This window comes from Triticum aestivum, chromosome 7A (genome assembly GCF_018294505.1).
Source record: "Triticum aestivum cultivar Chinese Spring chromosome 7A, IWGSC CS RefSeq v2.1, whole genome shotgun sequence".
NCBI lineage: Eukaryota > Viridiplantae > Streptophyta > Magnoliopsida > Poales > Poaceae > Triticum > Triticum aestivum.
The window spans coordinates 127,933,617-127,940,497 of NC_057812.1; positions in this window are offsets into that span (position 1 = coordinate 127,933,617).

Consider the following 6,881-nt stretch of genomic DNA (forward strand, 5'->3'; position numbering starts at 1 on the left):
TCGCCCCGCTCGAACCCGAAGCTCCGGCCGCCGCACTTGCCATCGCCGTCGTCGGCTCCGGCCACCCCAGCCGCGGCCACAGCCACCGCTGGACGCGCCGCGTCGCGGACGTTCTAATGAGCCAAACCGCGCGCCAAACCATCGCCCCTAGCTCGAATCCGAGCCGCGCCGCCGTGCGGAATGGTCGCCGCCGGCGATACTCCGGCGACCGCCGACGTGGCACGCTTAATCAGTGATAATGGCCCCACTAATTAAACCCACAGCCACTGACAGTGGGCCCCACCCCTGGTCAAACCCCAGTCAGCGCTGGGTTTGACCGGGATTAGCTCCTGTGTCACTGACGTGTGGCCCCCACACGTCAGGTTTGACCGGACCAGCCCCTGTTGACCTGTGACGTCATGCCAACGTCATGCTGACGCAATAATTCCTTTCTGAAATTTAAATAAATCTTAAATGATTTAATAATTCCAGAATATATTCTAAACTTCAATAAATCATAGAAAATTAACCGTAACTCCAAATCAAACAAGTTATATATGAAAAATTATCAGAAAAATTCAAGGAATCCATCTGTACCATTTTCATGCATGTTAGAACAACTTATAGCTGCTGTTTAGCACAAATCAATTAAATGGCATTTGAATAATCACATATGGAGTTTGAATTTGAATCTTGTATTCAAACCAACTTCATTTAATCTGTTGCTAGTTGCATTAGCCCAAAACACATTCATTTTGCCATGTCATGATCATGCATCATATTGTGCATTGCATTGATTGTGTTCCCTTCTGTGTTGCCGGTATTTGTCCCCTCTCGATAGACGTGATACCGATGATGTGATCGTTGACACTGATGAAGACTCAATGTTATCTTCAGAAGTGCCAGGCAAGCAAAACCCCCTTGTTCATTCCGATACAATCCTACTCTCTCGCTCCTGCTCTCGTTTAATGCATTAGGGCAACAACGATTCATCTGTTACTTGCTGCGGTAGCTGAACCCCTTTATCCTTTGCATGACCCGTCATTGCCACAGAAATAGATGAAACCCACTAGCATGAGTAGGAGTTGTTTGAGCCCTGTTGTGCCTACTCATTCATGTTTGTTTGTCACGCCTGCTACTGCTTAGAGTTGAGTCAGGTCTGATTCATCGGGGATGAATCAGAGGTGTGTGAACATGTCCTACGGTGTGTGAGCTAAGCGTGTGAACACGATTTGGTAAAGGTAGCGGTGAGAGGCCATGTAGGAGTACATGGTGGGTTGTCTCATTGAAGCCGTCCTCAGGAACTGAGTTCTGTGTTTGTGATCCATGATTCAGCTACTACCATACATTGGGCCCTGAAATATGACCCCGCTCGACTTCTTATTCACCCTTGTCCTCTGTCCAGGAGTTGCAAGTAGTTTCTGGTGTTTGTAGTATGCTGGAGGCCGTGGACAGCACTGACCGTAGGGGTGGGCTGTGATGCGGTAGGCACGTGGCACGGTGTACCGGATGCCCGTTTGGTATCTCAGGAACCCTGTTCACATCGTTTGGGGCTGTGAGCGAAACTCCGGCCGGATCTCCTCATGGATGGAACCCGAATAGGCGATAAACCTGGACTAGAGACTTGAGTGTTTAGGTAGGTCGTGGTCTACACCCACGTCGGCTTTCGCTTGAAGTCTGCCGAGCACATGTCGTGTGCAGACGCTAAGTGGTGGAAACATGTATGAAGAAGTACACCCCTGCAGGGTTAACATCATCTATTCGAATAGCCGTGTCCGCGGAAAAGGACTTCTGGGTTGCTTATATCAGTTCATAGACAAGTGAAAGTGGATACTCTAAAATACGCAAGATAAGCGTGAGTGCTATGGATGGCGTTCTCATAGGGAGACGGGAGCGGATCCATAGTGGTGTATTGATATGGTGAATATGTGGACTCGTGTGCGCCACCTCAAAAGTTACATTGCAGTCGTAGTTCAGGATAGCCACCGAGTCAAAGCTGGCTTGCTGCAGTTAAACCCCACCATCCCCTTGTTGATAATGATGCATATGTAGTTAGTTCTGATGTAAGTCTTGCTGGGTACATTTGTACTCACGTTTGCCTATTTTATGTTTTTGCAGAGAGACTTCAGTCTCACTAGTAATTCCACGTGGTCTTCGATGTTTAGCTTGTTACCTCAGCTACGATCTTGTGCCCTCGGCAGGATCTGGTAGATAGTCAGGCTTTCAGCCTTTTTCATTTATAGATGTCTGTACTCAGACATGATAGCTTCCGCTTGTGCTTTGATTTGTATGCTCTGAATGTTGGGTCGTGAGACCCCTGTTTGTAATATCTCGCTCCTCGGAGCCTATTGAATAAATACTTGAGTCGTAGAGTCATGTTGTGATGCCATGTTGTGTTTGCACATATCGAGCATATTGTGTGTATGTTATTGAAATGCTTGGTATGTGTGGGATCTGACTATCTAGTTGTTTATCTTTAGTAGCCTCTCTTACCGGGAAATGTCTCCTAGTGTTTCCACCGAGCCATGGTAGCTTGCTACTGCTCCGGAACACTTAGGCTGGCCGGCATGTGTCCTTCTTCGTTCCTGTGTCTGTCCCTTCGGGAAAATGTCACGTGATGGATACCGGAGTCCTGTTAGCCCGCTACAGCCCGGTTCACCGGAGTCCTGCTAGCCCAGTGCTACAGCCTGGATTCACTCGCTGATGACCGACACGTTCGATGCTGGGTCATGGATGCCTGTCCCTGTAAGTCTGTGCCACTTTGGGTTTACGACTAGCCATGTCAGCCCGGGCTCCTTATCATATGGATGCTAGCGACACTATCATATACGTGTGCCAAAAGGCGCAAACGGTCACGGGCAAAGGTAAGGCGACACCCGTGGGAATACCGTGCGTGAGGCCGCAAAGTGATATGTGGTGTTACATGCTAGATCGATGTGGCATTGAGTCGGTGTCCTGACACAATTGATCAACAGTAATTTGTTCACCCACCATAGAATACTTATGCTCTTGAGAGAAGCCACTAGTGAAACCTATGGCCCCCGGGTCTATTCTCATCATATCAATCTCCGTCACTTTAATATCGTTTTGCTTTTTACTTTGCCTTTACTTTTTACTTTGCATCTTTATATCAAAAATACCAAAAAAATTATATCTATCAGATCTCACTCTCGTAAGTGACCATGAAGGGATTGACAACCCCTAATCGCGTTGGTTGCGAGTAGCTATCGTTTTGTGCAGGTACAAGGGACTTGAGCGTGGCCTCCTACTGGATTGATACCTTGGTTCTCAAAAACCGAGGGAAATACTTACGCTACTCTGCTGCATCATCCCTTCCTCTTCGGGGAAAACAAACGCAAGCTTAAGACGTAACAGCAGACGTGTGTCAGGAAAGCGCTAGGGGCTGAGGTTTGTCGTGCAGAAGGCATCGGGGAGTAGGTCTTGCTTGGGCGCATCCAATGGGCCAGACAGGGGGTTGTGGGGTGGCCGGAATCTCGCTGGCGACGAGTTTTGGCGGCGGTGCAGCTACGGGTTTGTGCGGGTTGGCGCTATAGAGCACTTGGGGAGGAGCTGCTGGTGACTACAGGCTCCTGGAGCTGTGTTGAGCACATTGGTGTGCTCGGCTACGAGCTTCAATAGTCATAGCCACAACGGCGACATGTCCGGCAGGCGGGAGCTCTCGGCTCTGGCGGAAAACACGGCTAGAGGAGGAGTTGGAGAGGGAAAACAAGGGGAAACCGCCGGAGGCTCACAGCGGGGTCGGACGGAGTCGAGGGCGAGGTCGGGGATGCCCTGGACGACACAAATCGAATGACGGCGATCACCGGATAGAGGCGGCAATGAAGACGATGGGGACAACGTTGCAGGGATTCTGCGGTCGCGTGCCTCAGTGTATAGCTCCACGGAGTCGTGGCGGAGTTCGTGGTAGCGCTGGTTGGGTGGGTGGTGGCCTATAGCCACGGCGATGGCGACGGCGCGCTCTCGGGCTCACAGGAAGAGAGGAAGAGGGAGCCAGAGGAGGGGGAGAACGAGGGGAGGCTCTGGGTGTCTCCGTGGCGTCGTGAGGATGTCGGGGAGGCTGCCACCGCGAAGCAGGAGGTGGCCAGGGACGCACGCGTGCGCGCCACGCTTCCCCTCTGCCTACTGACAGGAGGAAGAAGACGGCTTTGCTCTCTGGTGGGCTGGGCCAGCCAGGTGGCTGCATATTGGGCCGTCCAGGTAAGTCAGGTGAGGTCTCTTTTCATTTTGTTTCCGTTTTCTATTTCTTTTATTCTGTTTTGAATTAGTAAAAATACTAATCCATTTGGTAAAATACTGAAAATAATTGCTGGCAGTGTTTGGATTATTTCCAACAACCCACAACTAGTTTCAGAATTATTAGAGCATTTAAAAATATTTATAGGATTTAAATGCTCCAATTCAAATACGATATGAGTTAGTTCAAAGATCCAGAATGTCGTAGAAATATATTCATCATCTTTGGCAGAGGTTTTCACCTTTATCAAAGTCATGAACATTTTCAAAGGGCATTTTGGGTTCTTCGAAAAAAAATTGGATTGAACCTAGTTGAGTTCCATTTGGTGCTAGGGTTTAAACATCCCCATTTCAAGTTTCAAATAAAAATAGACATGATGCAACAACCAAGTGCTAGCCTAGTGCAAGGTAAAGCTAGGGATGTGACAAGCATGTGCATGTAGTTCAAATTTGAATTATGCACATAAATGCATTGAAAACTCAGTTAATGTATAAAAATGTCCAAATGAACCCTGAAAAATGACAAAAATTCACACAACACTCCTATTGTTCTATGTTTACATGAGAAAAAAATTTGAAAGCAATAAGAGGCAATGGATATTGTTTCGTCCCCAAAGGTGGGACGTTCCCTACCGAAAACCATCATGCTTGTTGTGAGAAGCTCCGGTTTGTGAGAAGCATATACCCAAACCTACCCCAAATGGGACAAAATTTGTACCACGACATGTTGATGCCGCTCCATGATAGCATGCCAAGTTTCATGAATTTCAGACGAGTTTTGGATTTACTAGAATTTAAAAACCAGGCATCTCAATGTTTTGCCGGCAATCAACGGTGCCCCGGTGTTTTAAATTCATTCCCATTTCTTGCATGGGACCTAAGAATGAACCCAAGGACACAAATTTGATTTTCCAACCAATTTATATGCACTGGAGCATGTGCATGTAGTTCAAATTTGAATTATGCACATAAAATGCATTGAAAACTCAGTTAATGCATAAAAATGTCCAAACGAACCCCGAAAAATCACAAAATTCACACAACACTCCTGTTGTTCTATGTTGACACAAGAAAAAAATTTGAAAGCAATAATAGGCAATGTATATTGTTTAATCCCCAAAGGTGGGACGTTCCCTACCGAAAAACATCATGCTTGTTGTGAGAAGCTCCCGTTTGTGAGAAGCATATATCCAAACCTGCCCCAAATGGGACAAAATTTGTACCACAACATGTTGATGCCGCTTCATGATAGCATTCCAAGTTTCATGAATTCCAGACGACTTTTGGATTTACTAGAATTTAAAAACCAGGCATCTCAATGTTTCGCCGGCAATGAACGATGCCCTGGTGTTTGAAATTCATTCCAATTTCTTGCACTGGACCTAAGCATGCACCCAAGAACATAGATTTGATTTGTCAACCAATTTATATGCACTTGAGCATGTGCATCTAGTTCAAATTTTAATTATGCACATAAATGCATTGAAAACTCAGTTAATGCATAAAAATGTCCAAACGAACCACGGAAAATCACAAAAATTCACACAACACTCCTGTTGTTCTATGTTGACACAAGAAATTTTTTGGAAGCAATAAGAGGCAATGGATATCGTTTCGTCCCCAAAGGTGGGACGTTCCCTACCGAAAACCATCATGCTTGTTGTGAGAAGCTCCGGTTTGTGAGAAGCATATACCCACACCTGCCCCAAATGGGACAAAATTTGTACCATGGCATGTTGATGCCGCTCCATGATAGCATGCCAAGTTTCATGAATTTCAGACGAGTTTTGGATTTACTAGAATTTAAAAACCAGGCATCTCAATGTTTTGCCGGCAATCAACAGTGCCCCGGTGTTTGAAATTCATTCATATTTCTTGCATGGGACGTAAGCATGCACCCAAGGACACATATTTGATTTTTCAACCAATTTATATGCACTTGAGCATGTGCATGTAGTTCAAATTTTAATTATGCACATAAAATGCATTGAAAACTCAGTTAATGCATAAAAATGTCCAAACGAACCCCGAAAAATCACAAAAATCCACACAACACTCATGTTGTTCTATGTTGACACGAGAAAAAAATTTGAAAGCAATAAGAGGCAATGGGTATCGTTTCGTCCCCAAAGGTGGGACGTTCCCTACCGAAAACCATCATGCTTGTTGTGAGAAGCTCCGGTTTGTGAGAAGCATATACCCAAACCTGCCCCAAATGGGACAAATTTTTTACCACGGCATGTTGATGCTGCTCCATGATAGGATGCTAAGTTTCATGAATTTTAGACGATTTTTTGATTTACAAGAATTTAAAAACCAGGCATCTCAATGTTTTGCCGGCAATCAACGGTGCCCTGGTGTTTGAAATTCATTCCCATTTCTTGCATGGGACCTAAGCATGCACCCAAGGACACATATTTGATTTTTCAACCAGTTTATATGCACTGGAGCATGTGCATGTAGTTCAAATTTGGATTGTTCACCTGAAATGGCTAGAAAACCAATTTAATGTATAAAATGTTCAAACGAACCCTGAATAATTCCAATTCTTTTATGACACACATATAGTTGCATGTTCACTCCAGATAAAAGGTCTAGCAATTCAAACATCGTCCATTGCTGCTGTAACCCCATTATGTAATTCAAAT